Source organism: Podarcis erhardii (genome assembly GCF_964252035.2).
Source record: "Podarcis erhardii genome assembly, chromosome: 13".
In the NCBI taxonomy this organism is placed as follows: domain Eukaryota; kingdom Metazoa; phylum Chordata; class Lepidosauria; order Squamata; family Lacertidae; genus Podarcis; species Podarcis erhardii.
This window is the reverse complement of record NC_138502.1, coordinates 42,702,359-42,721,104: the sequence shown is the minus strand read 5'-3', so window position 1 is coordinate 42,721,104 and position 18,746 is coordinate 42,702,359. Positions and strand designations below refer to the sequence as shown.

General features: G+C 46.7%; 1 protein-coding gene and 1 pseudogene across 2 annotated transcripts in view; both read left to right on the top strand.

Annotated features, from left to right (window-relative positions):
• The window catches only part of LOC309328256 (uncharacterized protein), a gene marked incomplete at its 5' end in the record, with an annotated part of 174,132 nt that overhangs the window by 122,538 nt on the left and 32,848 nt on the right, over positions 1 to 18,746 (top strand). The window lies entirely within an intron of this gene.
• On the top strand, positions 1,647 to 2,542 carry LOC309327603 (14-3-3 protein theta pseudogene; annotated as a pseudogene). The gene has a single exon. The product of its transcript is annotated as a 14-3-3 protein theta pseudogene (transcript).

Sequence of the window (18,746 nt, the reverse complement as noted above, 5' to 3'; positions counted from 1 at the left end):
TATTTTTTGTAGTTGTTTTTAGCTTTTTTCATTATTATTATTATTCTTAAGGATTTTTCTTTTGTAATTTTGGTTGATTATATTTATCTATATTGGTTTAAAGCAAAATAAAAGTATTAAATAAAAACATTATTATTATTATTATTATTATTATTAGCCTCACCCGTCCCTGATTCGTGTGGCCTGGCTCCCTGGCTTGCCTTGTCCACAGCTGTTGATAGCTTGGCAGGTCCTCAGCTGTGGACCCCAGAAGATATTTTCTGTTATGAATAACTGGTTGCTAACTTCCTCTGTTTTTTTTCCCTTTCTGTCTCACAGCTTCTCAAAATGGAAGGCAAGTTCAGCACCGTGGGGAAGCGCTGCAAGTTGAGGTATGTTAATTCCATGGGGAACCCATTCCCCACATGTGCCATATAGAGCTGAGCTGGGGGTGGGGAGCAGTCCCGCCTCACCCCAGCCCCCAATAATTGGGGAGGGCCCAGGGGACCCCGGTGCCCTAGAGTGGATGCTTATGCCAGGAAAATACAATGTCCTTTGTCTCTCCCAGGGCCATGGTTTGGGAGGAAAACCAAAGGCTCCGGCCCACCCCCACCACCAGAGGCAGCAGCAGCCCAGCGGTGCAAGGGGGAAACTCCGAATGTGCAGGTATGCTGTGATTTGATTCTACCAACCAGAAATATTAACAATCCAATTTTATTACGCAAAACCAAGAATATTTATGGCGATCCGTTGTTGCAGGGGCCGAGGGCCGGTGCCTGCTCTGCCCATTGGGCAATCTGGCTCTGCTTGGGAAGGGTTCTGTGGAGATGCATCCCAGAATTCTCCCCACCCCATACGTCCTTCCTTCCTTCAGAACTGCATGAATCTATACCTGCTAGTCCATAGCTAAATATTTTGGGAAATAGATAGCTCTCCGTGTTTGGGCTTCAGTTTAGGCATAGAGTTGGCAGAAATATATTGCATTTCAGGTTCTTTCTTTGCCTTCTTAGCCCATATTTTTCCTAATTTCTCCAGGGATGAGGCTTCAGATCCGGCTCCCGGGACGAAGAGCAAGATACCATCCCGGCGGTTCCGGGCTGAGGACCCTCGCGCCGGTTCCCCACTGCCCCGTCTCCGTGTGGGCATGGCTCCTCCCCGGCCCTGCCTGCCGCAGAAGCAGCAGACAAGGTTTCCTCCAATTCGAAGAACATCTCGAGTGATTTTAGAGAGGGAGGAAACCTTGGCTGCTGCTTCTGAGCAAGGCCGGCCGGGGCGGATCCAAGACGCCCGTACGGAGGCGGAGGCCAGGTTTGGGGAACTTGTAAGATCAGGTAGGAGGAAATGCCCCCTTCCCAGGTCCCCCACCCTCCTGCCCCAGACTGGGGCTAGCCTGGCTGGGAGCGCCGGCTGATGTCTCCTTTGCTTTGCAGCGAGGGAACGACTCAGCCTCGGAGCCGCCGGATCCCGGGAGGGACTGGAGCCCAGGTGGAGGAAACCTGCCTCGGAGGTAATGGGACAGGGGGAAGCAACCTTTAGCGTTTAGAGATCCCTTTAAAGATCCTCTGCTTTAAAGATCCCTTCTTTCTTGCAGAATCTCCCCCCTGCACCGCTGTGGCTGCTGCCCAAGCCTCCTCCCAGAAGGCCATAGGATGTTCCTGGCTACCTGCATGAAGGCTGTGACAGAGCAAGGTGCTGAATTATCCAATGAAGAACGCAATCTTCTCGCTGTGGCGTACAAGAATGTGGTTGGGGGAAGACGCTCTGCTTGGTGAGTGATCTCTAGCATTGAGCAGAAGACTGACGGAAATGACAAGAAGATGCAGCTTGTCAAGGACTACCGAGAGAAAGTGGAGTTTGAACTTAAGTCCATCTGCACTACAGTTCTGCAGTTGCTGGACAAGTACTTAATAGCTAATGCAACTAACCCAGAGAGCAAGGTGTTCTAGCTGAAGATGAAGGGAGACTACTTTCGATACCTGGCGGAGGTTGCCAGCGGAGATGACAGAAAACAAACAATAGAAAATTCACAGGCGGCTTATCAGGAGGCATTTGACATCAGCAAGAAAGAGATGCAACCCACACATCCAATTCGTTTAGGCTTAGCGCTTAACTTTTCCGTATTTTCCTATGAGATCCTCAACAACCCAGAGCTGGCTTGCACATTGGCAAAGACAGCTTTTGATGGAGCCACTGCAGAACTTGATACGCTGAATGAAGACTTGTCCAAAGACAGCGCTCTCATCATGCAGTTGCTTAGAGACAACCTCACATTATGGACATCAGACAGCGCAGGAGAAGAATGTGATGCCTCAGAAGGTGCAGAAAACTAAACTGCATATGGAGTGTCATTCCCCTTCTCAAGAAACCTTTTTACATGTCTCATTCCTTACAGCTCCGCTTGGATTTCCTACAGCAAAGAGAAGCCAGCCATGTGTATGGAAATCAATTTATAGTCCTTTCACACTGCAGCTTTGGGAAAACTCCATTCCTTGATTTGTGTTTTGTCCTGGCCTTCCTGGTGTGCGTTTACTGCTGTAGAAAAGTATTAATACTGGCTTAATTTCCACATAAACATAAGTAACTTCCAAACGCTTATGCAGCGGACTTAAGTTTCTGGTATTTAAAAAGAAATCGGAACCAGTTCCTGCAAGCAACTGTGGTGGGGTATTTATTTATTTATTTGTATTACAGTGATGAAATGAAAATGTAGTTAATGCAACTAAAGAGTGTTCAACACAGTTCAATTCTCCACATTCCCTTTTTATTCTGCAGTGGTTTCTTGGTGATTTGACTTTCCTGTGCTACTGTGTATTCGTTTCTGTAGGATGTGGGGTGTCTGGGGCCAAATGGGAAGCATGGCAGAGTGGCTTCCTATATGTGTGTTCAGCAGGAGCTACTGAGTGTTTTAAATACAGGGATTCTTCTTACTCTTCAGTTGCTGCTGTTCAACTGCTATCCCCTCCCAATAAAATTTCACTTACACTCCTAAAAAAAATAAAAAAATGGATGCTGTCAGCAATTAGTTGTGAGTGCTAGCAAAGATAAGAGTCCAGGAATTCAGCCATATTTACAAGATTTATTGCCCCTTTGAAGCTATGTACAAGCAGGTCAAAAGTCCGTCTTAATCATGGCAGGTCAGCTGTCCCGACTAAATTTCCTTTCGATTTTCCCCAGCATAACCACTTCCGAAGCCCAGCCCCCCTCCTTCCTCTCTGACGAGAGTGACTTGGCCCCAGAAGTGCCTCCCCCCCCCCTCAGATTCATTACCTCCTGACAACCCTTCGTCACCTTCCTCGTCCGAGGAAGAGCAGCTGCTTATTAAAGGAGGTTTTCCCCGGTAGGTGCCCATTCTCCCCCCCTTCTCTGCCTCCAGTTCCCTGACATCCACCCCCTCCCCAAAGGCCCCTCTCTCCTCCTCTGGAGAGACTGCCATTCCCATTTCTTCTTTATCAGGTTTCTCGGGGGTGAAACCTAGGAAAATCTCATCTTCATTTTCTGCATCTTCAAAAACATTACCCTAGCCCTCCCCCAAACCCGCAGGCTCCCAGCGATCTTTGAGATGTCCTTCTCTCCGGCCTCTTCCCTCATTGTCTGATGGTGGGAAACCCTCGAAGTCGTCTTCATCATCCGTCGGACCGAACACCTGTTCAAAGAACCTACCCGGGGGTTTGGGTTTGTTGGGAAATAAATCGTGGAACTCCACCAAATAATCCTCAGTAATGCAACCTTCCAGAACCCAAGCGTTTTCCGAACTGGGAGCCCCTTCCCAAGCCACCAAATACTCTAGCTGCTCCCCGTTCCAATGGGAGTCCAGTATTTCAGTTACCTTGTGGCCTTGCTCCCTTTCCTCAATTTCGGGCGGTGGAACCTCCCCTTCCCCTCTTCCCTGCCTGATCCCCCCTCCCCTGTAGGGCCACAACAGTGACCTATGGAAGACGGGATGAATCTCTCAGGCAGCCTTAACTTAAAGGCCACTGGATTTACCTGCTGGATGACCTCAAAGGGACCCACCCTCCTGGGTTTGAGCTTCTTGCACCCCCCCCCTTCCAGGGCAACCCTTGTGTTGACAACCACACCTTGTCCCCAACCCGAATGGTCTCCCCTGGTCTCCGATGCTTGTCTGCCTCCCTCTTGTATACTTCCTTGGCCCTTTCCAGGTTCAACTGGAGCTGTTGGTGAATCGCCTCCATTTCCTCCGCAAACTGTTCTGTGGCCGGTACACTCCACGACTCCTCCCCCCTCCCTGGGAAAGCCCTAGGGTGACTTCCGTGATTGGCGAAGAAAGGAGTCATCCCGGTGGACACGTTCTCAGCATTATTGTACGCAAACTCCGCTAGTCCTAATCCGTCCACCCAGTCATTCTGCCTCTGACTGACATAACACCGCAAATACTGTTGCAAAACAGCATTTGCTCTTTCCGCCTGCCCATTGGTTTCGGGGTGCCTTGCGGTGGTGAAGCTCACCTCTACTTGCAGCAAACTCATATGCTTGCGCCAAAACCGTGAGGTGAATTGGGTTCCCCTGTCCGAAATGACCCTAGAAGGGACTCCATGCAACCTAAACACATGCTCTACAAACAACTTGGCTGTTCCTCCGCCGTCACTGCATGTGAACACGCCACAAAATGGCACATTTTGGTCAGGAGATCCACCACCACCATCACCGCTATTTTCCCCTTGGACCTGGGCAGGTCAGTGACAAAATCTACCAATACCACCTCCCATGGCCTCCCTGGTGTGGGCAAAGGCTCCAATAACCCTGCCGGAGCAGCACTCTCCCCTTTGGCCCTCTGGCAGGTCTCACACCCTCTCACATATTCCCTTACGTCTTCCCTCACTTTGGGCCACCAAAATTCCCTGGTAACCAACAACATGGTTTTGTGTTGCCCAAAATGTCCTGCCGTGGAGCTGTCATGAAGTTGCTTGAGGACTCTGTCTCTTAGGGTTTCACCTGGAATATACAAAGCCCCCCGATAGAACAGGAGCCCCCCTTTTTCCTTGAAACCTCCCTCAGCTCCTCCTCGTTGCCTTAGCTCATCTAGCTTCCGCCGAGCAAAAGCATCGTCCCGGATCAATTGCCTTAGTTCATCGTCCTTCACCAGTGCCCCCCCCCCCCCGCAGTCCACCTTTTCTCAGGGAACATGAGCCTGACAGATGCATTTAGCTGAAGTTGCTAATGTCTCTCATTTTTGTCTGAGTGAAACATAGGATATGCACACTACCTTAGGAAATTGTCTGATCCCAGTTTGTACACAGCCTTTCCATATGGCACATGCCACACACATGGGAAAGTGGTTTTCTAAATGGATTTCTGAAGGTATCATTGGTTATACCAATCTCCATGATTGGGGACAGGTGAAACAAAAGTTACCTCTGGATGAAATATCATTATACACACCTAGAGTTGCAGCACCACCAGACACCTCTTGTGCTCAGATTGTGAATTGCAGTGAGGAAGCAACTTGGAATTGCTCACATGTTCAACAGATTACTTTTAATTATGCCCATGTGCGCTTACCAGATGGCTGGTTTTTTATGTGTAATCAAAGAAGTTATAACTACATTCCCGCAAATTTATATGATGCTCAGTGCTGCCTTCGCAGACTAACATAGGCTTCAGGTTACATACACCTCAGGTTACAGACTCCGCTAACCCGGAAGTAGTACCTCGGGTTAAGAACTTTGCTTCAGGATGAGAACAGAAATCGTGCAGCAGTGGCGCAGCGGGAGGCCCCATTAGCTAAAATGGTGCTTCAGGTTAAGAACAGTTTCAGGTTAATAACAGACCTCCAGAACGAATTAAGTTCTTAACCCGAGGTACCACTGTATAGATATATTTAAAATGGTCTATGTGATTTTTTGTTTTGTTTTGTATGTTGGTTTTTGTTTTTGTTTTCTCTTTTCTTTATTATGTTTATGTTGAGATGTACAATTTTTGACAATAATGAGTTAATTAACAACGTTTTTATCAGCAAAATAAAATGCATTTTAAAAAGGGGAAAAATGACAAAGAGAATAAAAAGTGTAAATTCCCTTTAATATAGTCCAATACCTTTGGAGAAATGGAACACTGTACAGAGTGTGTTTGATGATACTTGGATTAGATTGCTGTGTTGTAGACAGCATACTGTATACAAAAGGACTGAGGCAGATTCTTGTTTTTTCTGATGTTTACTGATGGCTATTGGAAGTGAGAGCTGGACCATAAAGAAGGCTGACCGCCAAAGAATTGATGCTTTTGAATTATGATGGTTTTGAATTATGATGCTGGAGGAGACTCTGGAGAGTCCCATGGACTGCAAGAAAATCAAACCTATCCATTCTTAAGGAAATCAGCCCTGAGTGCTCACTGGAAGGGCAGATCCTGAAGCTGAGGCTCCAATACTTTGGCCACCTCATGAGAAGAGAAGACTCCCTGGAAAAGACCCTGATGTTGGGAAAGATGGAGGGCACAAGGAGAAGGGGACGACAGAGGACGAGATGGTTGGACAGTGTTCTCGAAGCTACAAACATGAGTCTGATCAAACTGCGGGAGGCAGTGGAAGACAGGAGCGCCTGGCGTGCTCTGGTCCATGGGGTCACAAAGAGTAGGGCACGACTAAACGACTAAACAACAAAAAGTATTGTTTGTGTTCTGACTTTCAGGAAGGCTTTGCGTGATGCCTGGGGGCAGATCGATAAGAGAGGAAATGAAGACAGGATTTTGGGTGTTTTTCCTCTACTTTGCATATATAGGTGCGATTGTCTATGTAGCCATGCTTTTGAATAAAGTCATTTGAACTTGTGAATTGGTGTGTGTATACTGTAGACTCAGTAGATGGCGATGTGTAGCCACGGACAACTATGTCATTTCTCATCCATAGCCCTCAACTCGTGATTCTTATTGCAATAGCAGAAAAGATGCAGGTACATTGGTACAAGTAAAGATAAAATTAATACAACGATACAACATAAGATAAAAATAATAATAATACAGAAGGGAGCCGGCGTTTGTCCACAGACAGCTTTCCGGGTCATGTGGCCAGCATGACTAAACCGCTTCTGGCGCAACGGAACACCGTGACAGAAAGTAGAGCGCACGGAAACGCCGTTTACCTTTCTCACCACAGCTGTACTTATTTATCTACTTGCACTGGCGTGCTTTCGAACTGCTAGGTTGCCAGGAGCTGGGACAGAGTAACGGGAGCTCACCCCGTCACGGAGATTCGAACCGCCAACCTTCTGATCGGCAAGCCCAAGAGGTTCGGTGGTTTAGACCACAGCGCCACCCGCATCTCCATTTCTCTGCCACAGCGGGTGGCAAAAGCTGTTTTTCCTTTCTCCCTCCCATCGAGGTCAATGAGAGGGAAATTTATCATGCCAGGCCTGGACCTGGTCCAAAGTCTTGTCAACAGGGGTGTGCCTGGGGAATGAAGCGCCATAGGATTTGGCATTAGTGCTCCGCCTATATCCTGTCCATACCTCCCCCCTGTTTTTGATTGGTTTACTGGATTATCTTCATCAGTGGTGTTTAATCTCAGTGCATCACGGGTGTTCCACTGGGGTGCATGCCATGTCCATTGGGCAACATAGCTCTGGTTCTGCTGAGCTCACTCCATCTTCTAAATCACGGTTTCTCAAACTTGGGTGTCCAGCTGTTTTGGAACTACAAATCCCATCATCCCTGACCACTGGTCCTACTAGGTAGTGTTATAAGAATTTTTAGGTCTTATATATAGAAAATAAAAGTTCATAAATGTACCAAGCAAGCACATACATAAATGTATAAACCACATGTCTGAAACCCCACAATAGTTGTTATCATAACAAAAGAGTGGCCAGGATGCCCAGGTAATCCAATCAGGTAACCTGGCAGACAGGATAAAAACAAGGCACTCAGATTTCTGTTGTAGTCCGCCCCTTCTCTGATGTATATATGATGAACTGGGGGGTGGTCTTGGGCTCCAGGGTGGGCAGTTCAAAAGTCCATATAAGGGCTTGCACAGTTGGTTCGGGGTCCTCCTCCTCTCTCCTGCATGTGGGGGGAGCACCCTGTTGTAACAGCTTTAATAAAGATCAGGCTTACGAGCTGCTTTGCTTCTCAATATTCTCTGGTTGGCCTCTGTTATTTTCTCTTACCAATGGAGAACCTAGAAAGGACTCTATAAGGGCTCTTGTGTCCCCCATAAGGGAAAGGGAGCAGTTTTTGTTTACAACACTAGGGATAATGGGAGTTGTAGTCCAAAAACCACTGGACGCCGAAGTTTGGGAAACGCTGTTCTAAAGCCTCTCAGCCCATGGATCTGAGGTATAGGATCGTACCCATGAAATTTAATTTGAAAGGCAGACATGCTAATAAGAACTTATGTACTTGTGCCCCATAGTATTACAGTGGTACCTCGGGTTACATACGCTTCAGGTTACATACGCTTACAGACACTTACAGGTTACAGACTCCGCTAACCCAGAAATAGTACCTCGGGTTAAGAACTTTACCTCAGGATGAGAACAGAAATCGTGCTGCAGCAGCGGGAAGCCCCATTAGCTAAAGTGGTACCTCAGGTTAAGAACAGTTTCACGTTAAGAACAGACTTCCGGAACGAATTAAGTAAGTACTTAACCCAAGGTACCACTGTACTTTTGACAGGTTTGGATAAGAGAGAGAGAAGGGGAGAGAGAGCACTTCTTTCGTTTTTCTTATTATTTCTTCCTCTCTTTTTTAGTAGTATTTTATTCCAATTTCAAAATATAATTCCTGGCAAGGTCTGAAAATTTAAGCTGATCGGGTTATGATTCACACTGACTTAAATATCTGTTCCTGAATTATCATATGCAAGGCACCTTCAAAAATTAAAAGGACATGAAACACAGCGTAGACAAGAGAGGAACTTGTGACTCAGGCTCGGCTGATGGGCAGAGGAAGCTTTGTAAAGAATGGGTGACCAACTTCTGCATTCTCAGGGGCCGCTCTGTTCCCCACAAACCAGGTCCCATCGTGACACTGGCAACATCGTACAAATAAGCGGGGCCGGTCCTTCTATTAGGCAGAGTAAGGCAGCTGCCCTCCCTGCAATGGAGGGAGTGGCCAGATACTGGAGGCCTGTCCTGTGCCCTCTAAGCCAGTGTTTCCCAACCTTGGGTCTCCAGCTGCTGTTGGACTACAATTCCCATCATCCCTGACCATTGGTCTTGCTAGCAAGGGATGATGGGAGTGTAGTCCAAAAACAGCTGGAGACCCAAGGTTGGGAAACACTGCTCTAAGCTAGCCAGCCTACTACCTTCCAGCACAGCGGAGCACATTGCTCTGTCACCAACATTGAATTAAGGCTGTGTGTACACTATATAGCACATCTGAAGCACATCTCCCCCTTCAAAGAATTCTGGGCACCATCAGTATGCTTGGGATTGTAACTCTGTGGGGTAAACTACAGCGCCCAGAATTATTTGAATAATACTAATACTAATACTAATACTAATAATAATAATTTATTATTTGTACCCTGCCCATCTGGCTGCGTTTCCCCAGCCATTCTGGGCGGCTTCCATAGAAACCAAAAATACACTAAAATATCACACATTAAAAACTTCCCTGAACAGGGCTGCCTTAGGATGTCTTCTGAATGTCAGGTAGTTGTTTATCGCTTTGACATCTGATGGGAGGGTGTTCCACAGGGCGGGCGCCACTACCGAGAAGGCCCTCTGCCTGGTTCCCTGTAACTTGGCTTCTCACAGTGAGGGAACCGCCAGAAGGCCCTCGGTGCTGGACCTCAGTGTCCGGGCAGAACGATGGAGGTGGAGACGCTCCTTCAGGTATACTGGGCCGAGGCCGTTTAGGGCTTTAAAGGTCAACACCAGCACTTTGAATTGTGCTCGGAAACGTACTGGGAGCCAATGTAGGTCTTTCAAGACCGGTGTTATGTGATCTCGGTGGCCGCCCCCAGTCACCAGTCTGGCTGCCGCGTTCTGGATTAGTTGTAGTTTCCGAGTTACCTTCAAAGGTAGCCCCACGTAGAGCGCATTGCAGTAGTCCAAGCGGGAAATGTTCTTCAAATGTGCTTTAGAGGTATCGTGAGCCCACAGCCATGAATTCAACTGCCAGTCCACTTGCCTTCTGCATGTGGAATGGGGTGGGGATCCTTCAACTGATACAGGAAAATGTTTGGGGCTGAACCTCTGCAATGACTGGCTCAGAGCTACATGTAAATGCTGATTACATCCATGTTGCCAAGCGCGTGATTAGGTCAAACATGAAAAAGTGGAATATGTCTTACAAGCTGTATTTCCGCCCCTCTTGTGAGTGAAACTGCTGGCAAACCTTTCCCCGTGTCATCGAAATTTGGCGAAGCCACAGGGGCAGCTGGTTCCAGGTTTAAGCGTAAGGGAACTCTTGGAACATGTGCCCAAAGTTGTAGAAAGATGACCAACTAGAAACAGAACAGAAAAACATCTCCTAAGTAAATTATAATTTCCCCCCATTCTTTTTTAAAGTTCTTGTCCTCTTGGTCCCTGAGCTTTCCACTTAATTTTGCCATTTCAGCATAGTCCATCAACTTGGCTGGCCATTCTTCCCTGGTCAGGATTGTTTCTTCCTTCCATCTCTGGGCTAATAACATCCGTGTGGCTGTTGTCGCATATATTGAAAGTCTTTTCTGGTCCTTTGGGATCTTGGTACCTATAACTCCTAATAGAAAAGCTTCTGGTTTTTTAACAAACATTATTTTAAACTCTCCCCCCCCCCCATTTCATTATATATCATCTCCCAAAAGCTTTTTATTACTTTACATGACCACCACATATGGTAAAAGGTACCTTCTTTTTCTTGACATTTCCAGCAGTTATTTGCTCTTGTTCTACACATTTTTGCTAACTTAAGGTAAAGGTAAAGGGACCCCTGACCGTTAGGTCCAGTCACAGACGACTCTGGGGTTGCGGCGCTCATCTCGCTTTACTGGCCGTGGGAGCCGGCGTTTGTCCGCAGACAGCTTCCGGGTCCTGTGGCCAGCATGACTAAGCTGCTTCTGGCAAAACAGAGCAGCGCACGGAAATGCCATTTACCTTCCCGCCGGAGCGGGACCTATTTATCTACTTGCACTTTGACGTGCTTTCGAACTGCTAGGTTGGCAGGAGTAGGGACCGAGCAACGGGAGCTCACCCCGGCACGAGGATTCAAACTGTCGCGGGGTTTCGATAAAGGACCAGAGGACATCCCTGCGGTTCCTGGTTGCCATCTCTCTCGCCTCTTCCCCACTGCCCCTTCTCTGTGGGGCATGGCTCCATGGCTTCTGAGAACAGAAATCGCGCTGCAGCAGCGGGAGGCCCCATTAGCTAAAGTGGTACCTCAGGTTAAGAACAACCCGCTTGCCCCGCCTTGGCGTAAATGCTGGGTCAATCAGCATCTCAGAACAACTGGGTGGGTTCAGGCTGAGCTCTGGACGGAGGAAATGCAGGCCTGCCAAATTCACTCCCACACTTGTCTGGCTGGGCTGGAGACTCTCCTCCCAGCGGAATTTTAACCGTCGCATGTTCTCTTTTTCCCCCTTTGCATGTAAACCCTGTTACTTTTGCAGCCGTGAAAAGTCGCATAGCAGGTGATGCACCCTTCCGAACAGGTGCATCTGTGGTTAGCTTACAGCCATCCGAGCGTACTGACTTATTTCAAAGGTGTGCACCCCACTTTTAAAAAAAAAGATGCTAGAGGGGGCTTCCAACATCCCTGATAAAACAAAAATAAAAACCAACTCGTCACACATTTTACTTCTGAAGGGGGGTGGGGAGTGGGGTATTCTGACATCTCCGTCAATCTAATTCTCCCCCCCCCCTTCATAATATTCTTTATTGATTTTCATTAATGTACTCCACATGCACATATTGTATTACATTTTACATTTATATTTGCTCCTAAGGGCCGACTCCCTTCCTCCTTCTGGCTTTTTATATCACATCTAAATTTTTCGCATTGTCTTCATCCATTTTGTATATTCTTCTTCTTCTTTCGTATTTGTCCATATAGTGTCTATAGCCAAATAAATCCTCCCTCTGTCGATCTAATTCAGGAGTCAGCAACCTAAGGCCCATGGGACACAAGAGGCCCATAGGGCTCATTTAACCGGCCCATGAGCTACCCCCAAACTGAGCTGCCCGCTCGCTGAGTCCCTGGACGCTGCGCTAAACCGGAGCGGCGCAGGGACTCGTTTCCGCGGTGCTGGAAATCGCATCTGCGCAAATGCAGGCGCCACGAAGGGATCACCACTGGAGTGAACCGGCCCAGGCAAGGTAAACCTTGCCAACCCCTGATCTAATTGCTTCCTGTTGAGGTTTAGGGCTCTTCCAGATGGCCTGTTCACTGAGCATTCATCCTGATCTGCTTGCACAAAAATTGACACAGGTACTTAGATCATATCTGGCTTTATCGAGCATTCCTTCTGACTAGTTTATGGGGTGGTTGACAACGAGCGTTTGCCTGGTGCTCGTCCTGATTTGCTTGCTGCACAAGTTTCCTACACGTGTTTTGCATGTCTGGAGGCGCTCTTAGTCTCTCTGCATCTAGTCCCCTCTGCTGGGATGGATCTGCTGGTCCATCTCAGGAGGCTCATGGAATCCCCAGGAGTCCAGACAGCCTTGGGGAATTTCCAGTTGCCGCAGCTGGCACAAGTCACTCTGCGGAATCTGAAGATGAGCCAGGCCTTTGATCCCCTTCCTCCTCAGCACCCTTTTCCGCTTAGCTTATCCCAACTGGCTACTTGGTAATTTAGGGAGCAAAGGGCAACCAAGCTGTCCGAGACCAAGGTGAAGAGTTGGTGGAAGAAGATTGGAAAAAATTCAAAGTTTATTTACAGAAACATTGCAAAATTAAGGAATGTTAGAAGGATGTTGGAATGAAGTAATGTGGTTTTAGCAGAAATGATATAAAGGATTAGGTAAAAATTGATTTTTTTAATTAGAGAAAGACGAGAATGTAAAATTACAGTATATTAAGATAAATTATTAGGATAAAAACAAAGCTAGAAAGGATTTGCTGAAATATCTAATTGAATTAGAATACAAAAAAGGGAGGTGTGAGGAGGTCAAGGAAATACCGTATTTTTCCTTCTATAACACGCAGATTTTTTCTCCTAAAAAGGAAGGGGAAATGTCTGTGCGTGTTATTGAGCGAATGTGTGGTCCCTGGAGCCAATTGGTGCGAGGGGAGGCAAAAAAAAGCAGGCAAAAATCAAACCACGCGTCTCCTAGAAGGGAAACCTGAAAAGAGGAAGCGGCTGCTTTCCTGCATTCTGCCTCAGGGTCTTACTGCCCACCCACCTCTGTTTCCTTGCTGTGTTTGCTCAAACGGAACAAAGAGCAGGGAAAGCCCCTCCCCTCCAGGCAAGCAGAGGGGAAAACATGCAGGAGGGGGAGAGAGAGAGAGAGCGAGCATGAGCTGGCTGGCTTGGGTGGGTGGGTAGGTGAGGGAAAACTTTTGCCTTCCTTTCCTCCCTCCCGTTATACCCCTCTCCTGCATTCTTAGCCCGCTGCTTCTCTGCACACCCCTCTCCTGCTCCTTGTCCCTTCTGTGTTTTTCCTTCCCTCCCCACTTAAAATGTGGTTAAAAAGCATGGATCCACATGGATCCTCAGGATCTTTGCATTGGGTCAGCCCAAATTCACCATCAGATCACATAGCATGTCCATGGTTACAGCCTGCCCCCCAAAAATCACGCACCCACTGTTGCCTGGGGCTGCAGTGGTGCAAAAATGTGGTTACAAAGCATGGATCCACAGGGATTCTCAGGATTTTTGCATTGGGTCACCCCAAATTCACCATCAGATCACATGTCTGTGGCCACAGCATGAAGCACAAAAATGATACATCCGCTGTTTCATTCAGAATGTTTTTTCCCTTGTTTTCCTCCTCTAAAAACGATGTGCGTGTTATGGTCAGGTGCGTGTTATAGAGCGAAAAATACGGGAAGTAAAGGAAAGAAAGTTATGTAAACATTTGAGCTTTTTTTCTCTCTCTTTTTCTTTTTTTGAATTGTTTGTATTTTTGTATTGTATTTTCTGATTTTTTTTATTTTTTATTTTTTTGTTTTTTCTAATTTTCTCTTTGTAATCCTTAAAATTTGAATATTATTTTTAAAAAAACAAAGGGCAACCAAGCAGGCAGGCAGGCAGGCAGGAGAAGGAGAAGGAGAAGAGGAGGAGGAGGAGGAGTTTGGATTTGATATCCTGCTTTATCACTACCCGAAGGAGTCTCAAAGCGGCTAACATTCTCCTTTCCCTTCCTGCCCCACAACAAACACTCTGTGAGAGGTGAGTGGGGCTGAGAGACTTCAGAGAAGTGTGACTAGCCCAAGGTCACCCAGCAGCTGCATGTGGAGGAGCGGAGACGCGAACCCGGTTCACCAGATTACGAGACTACCGCTCTTAACCACTACACCACACTGGCTCACATAGGAAGATAGCTGCAGCACAAGAAGTCTGACTGAAGATGCTAGTGGGAGCCTCTTCGGTGGCCGTGGTGTCAAGGAACAAGCAGTTATTTTCCAGCTCCATTGCATCCTTGCAGTGCCACCCCCAGCAGAGCTTTTGCGGTTCCTTCAGGGCTTTTTGCAATCTGGCCTGCCTGGGGACGTTGCAGAACCCTAGAGGGCTCTCTGTGACATGTTCTCAAAGCTCACAGAGGATTAGAAAACAACAACCCATGTCTGCCCTGACTCAGACACAACCGTTGAATCCGTATTTGGAAGTCTCCATAGTTTTACCCGCTCTGGTTTCCGTTGGGTGGATTTCAGTTGCCAAGGCCTGAGGATGTAACCAAGGTGACTGGACAAATGGGGACACACCTAATGTATGCTCAACCCTTGCCTTCTTGGCTTATTATACTGAGCGGAGAGGGATTGACCAACTTGAGGTGGTTAATAGTTCGACGGCCACAGTGTTCCAGCCCAGAGGAAACATTACTGTACTCTGATATATAGGACTTCCCGTCTCCCAAGCCCTGGGACATGTGTGGCGCTGTGGTCTAAACCACAGTGCCTAGGGCTTGCCGATCAGAAGGTCAGTGTTTCAAATCCCCGTGATGGGGTGAGCTCCCTTTGTGGTGTAGTGGTTAAGAGCGGTAGACTCGTAATCTGGCGAACTGGGTTCGCATCTCCGCTCCTCCACATGCAGCTGCTGGGTGACCATGGGCTAGTCACACTTCTCTGACGTCTCTCGGCCCCACTCACCTCACAGAGTGTTTGTTGTGGGGGAGGAAGGGAAAGGAGAATGTTAGCCGCTTTGAGACTCCTTCGGGTAGTGATAAAGCGGGATATCAAATCCAAACCTTTCATCATATGCGGGTTGCAAGGCTGTTCTGAAGGCTGGCGGTGGGGAGAAAAGTCCTTCTCCCCCCGCCAGCCTTCAGAAGAGGTCCGGGGACAGAGTGTCCCCGGATCTGGTCTGAAGGCGGTCTCCCTAGGAACGCCTTAATTGATTTTCAATGCATTCCTATGGGAAACCGTGCTTCGCAAGACAAAAAACTCGCAAGAAGAAAAAACTTGCGGAACGAATTAATTTCGTCTTGCGAGGCACCACTGTATACCCTTTGCCAGGCATTTGATTACAATGGTAAAACGCAGTAATTCCACACTAAACACACTACCTGTAAACCTGCAGTCCTACACTCTACACCACTAAAGCTTAGTTCAGTATTTCCTAAGATGACTGACCAAAAGTATGGTTAGACCAGCTCCGCAATGGTCAGTATTAACTACGCCAGCAGGAGGAAACCCAATTTGGACAAAGGGTATCCCACGATCTATATGCACTCAATGTGAGTAATGAATCATGCTAAATGGAATGAATTGAGTTGTATAAGATGACTATGCAATAAGTATATACTATGAATATAATGGGCTGTGTATACCCTTTGCCAGGCGTTTGATTACAATGGTAAAACGCAGTAATTCTGCACTAAACACGCTACCTGTAAACCTGCAGTCATACACCCTACGTGATATAAAAGAAGGAAGTGAGCCACTATCAGCCTGCGTGTAAGATTGAGGGAATATCCAAGGAGGTTTAATTAAGACGCCCCTTAACTGCCACTGTGAATAAAAGCTTAAAGAGGCAGTCCTCAATTGCCGGGACCAACCGCAGTGTAAGCAAGTCCTTTAGTTTATGAGTTAAGGCTTTTAAAAGCAGAGCTGAAATAACATATAAGCCACAGTGATTGCCAATTGCACCAATCAATCAATTGCACCACTCAATCAATTGCAACAATCAATTCTACAAGCAGCCAGCACTCTAAAAACCAGCACTCAGCACCTCCAAGGACCTTTAATTGCCTCCTTAATGAGTTAAGGCTTTTAAAAGCAGAGCTGAAATAACATATAAGCCACAGTGATTGCCAATTGCACCAATGAATCAATTGCACCACTCAATCAATTGCAACAATCAATTCTACAAGCAGCCAGCACTTTAAAAACCAGCACTCAGCACCTCCAAGGACCTTTAATTGCCTCTATGAGTTAAGGCTTTTAAAAGCAGAGCTGAAATAACGTATAAGCCACAGCGTTTGCTAATTGCACCAATTAATTTCAAAAGCAGTCAGCACTTTGAAACCAGTACTCAGCACTTCCAAAGACTCTTATTATAAATATTTTTTAAGTATTTCCCCCAATAAAGCGCACTTTAAGAGCCTGTCATTCAGCAACTTGCTACAATAATAGATTCTCCCCTGTACACCCGGGAGCCAGCCATGGGAATCACAACAATGTAGCAGCCCAGCCTGTGCTGGCAATTTAGAAGAAGCGTGAGAGCTGCTGCTAAGAAGGAAGGGGAAAAGAAAGTTGCAAATGCTGGGAGGCGGCAGCTTTATTTAAAGAGAACTGGCCCTGCGGAGGGTGAATGCCTCTCCTAAGATGGCGGCTGCCTTTTTGACCACGTGGTTGAGTTAAAATGGCGCCGGGTAGCAGCGGTAACCAAGGCAACCAGAAAACAATTTTCTTAGTAAAGCTCCCTGCGATCACTGCCTCCCGCCTTTCCTTTAAAACTGACCCCGTTTTAAAGCTGCCCCCCTTTCACTCGTGCAAGGAAAATTTAGAATAAACGACACAATCAAGGTTAAAACCCTGAGACTGTTAAAGCGCGAAATGAGCTGCCTACACTTTCAACCCTGGTCCCCTTTTACAAGCTGCCTCCCCTTTCACTCGTGCAAGGAAAATTTTGAACAACCACCACACACCATGTTAAAAAAACCCCCGTCACCAACCTCACCCGGGGGCTGCAGCCACCCGCGTTACAGATATACTTGTATAATACTTGTATAACCCGCAAGTAAGACAGAGCCTTTGAATGGAGGGCTTAAAAAACCAGAAGATTGATCTAAAGTCCGCTCTTCGAACGCGCTGCAGAAGGAGTAAACCGAAAAAGGAGAGGGAAAAGGAGCCCAGGAAAGACCAAGGAAACAAGCGACAGAATCTAAAATACCAAGCGCATCCCAAACCGGGTCTGCTGCAGCCGCGGAGGAAAAGAGGAGGAGCCTCGGCTGCAGCAGGTTTAAATAGCCGAGGCCCCGCCCCCGGAGCCAGCCGATTGGCTGGCCCGGGGTATGACACGGGCGGGGATTCCCTTAGGGATCGCGGGGGCTGCCTCCGGGAATGTGGGGAAGGGGCGTGCCGCCGGCAACCCCACCTCCTTCTTTATCATCGCGAAAGCTCACCGTTCTTCTTTAGTAGGTGCATGTGCATCTTTCCAATGTTTTGCCACAATAATCCTTGCTGCTGACGTCGCATACATAAATAACCTGAATTTGTTTTTAGGGATGTTATTTGAAACAATTCCTAGTAGAAATTCATCTGGCTTCTTGCTGAATGTAATTTCTATCAATCTTTTTATCTCTTCGTAAATCATATTCCAAAATTTTTGTATCCCTGAGCAACACCACAACATGTGATAGTATGTTCCTACATGCTCCTTGCACCTTTATATGATTTGTTTATTTTCACCAATTTTATAGGAGTCAAATACCATCTATAATATGTTTTCATAAGATATTCTCTTATAAGATAGCAAGCCGTAAATTTTATATTTTTACTCCATGATTCCTTCCATTTATCGGATTCAATCCTATGTCCCAGATCTGCCTCCCATTTTGTTATAACTTTTTAAATATCTTCCTCTTTCCTTTGCCAATTCAATAATTATTTATAGATTTTTTAAAGTGTCTTCTGGTTACTATATAAAATGTCTTTCTCTAAATAAGATATATATCTATTTATCAAATCCCTTAGTCCTTTTATCCTTTTCAAATGTGGCTTTTAACTGATAATATTCCAACCATGTTTTATCTTTTTCAATTCTCCTAGGTCCTTTAATTTTGGGTCACTACTTATTTCCTCTACTAAGTCCCTATATGTTAACCAGTCCCTGTTCATATTTTTCCTATGTACGGCTGGAGATTCCATCAGTGAAAGCCACCAGGGTGTTTTAGTGACTACTGACTTTTTGCTTCCCTCCCAAACCTCATAGAATGTTTTTTTCACAATGTGATTTAAGAATCCTTTGTGAAATTTAACCTTATCATGGCCTAGATAGCCATGCCACCCATACATGTTAACCCAGGATAAGGAAAATCTACTGGCTCCTAAGGGATTTCTTCCCCCTGTCAAACAGCTCTTGCTCTCAGAAAGTTCTTCCTGAAGTTGAGTCGGAATCTCCTTTTTGGAGCTTGAAGCCACGGCTTCAGGTTGTGAGAGCTTCTGGAGCAGGAGAAAACAAGCACACTTTGACCTCCCCCCTGATTTTATTTTTCTTAATTCATCTGCCT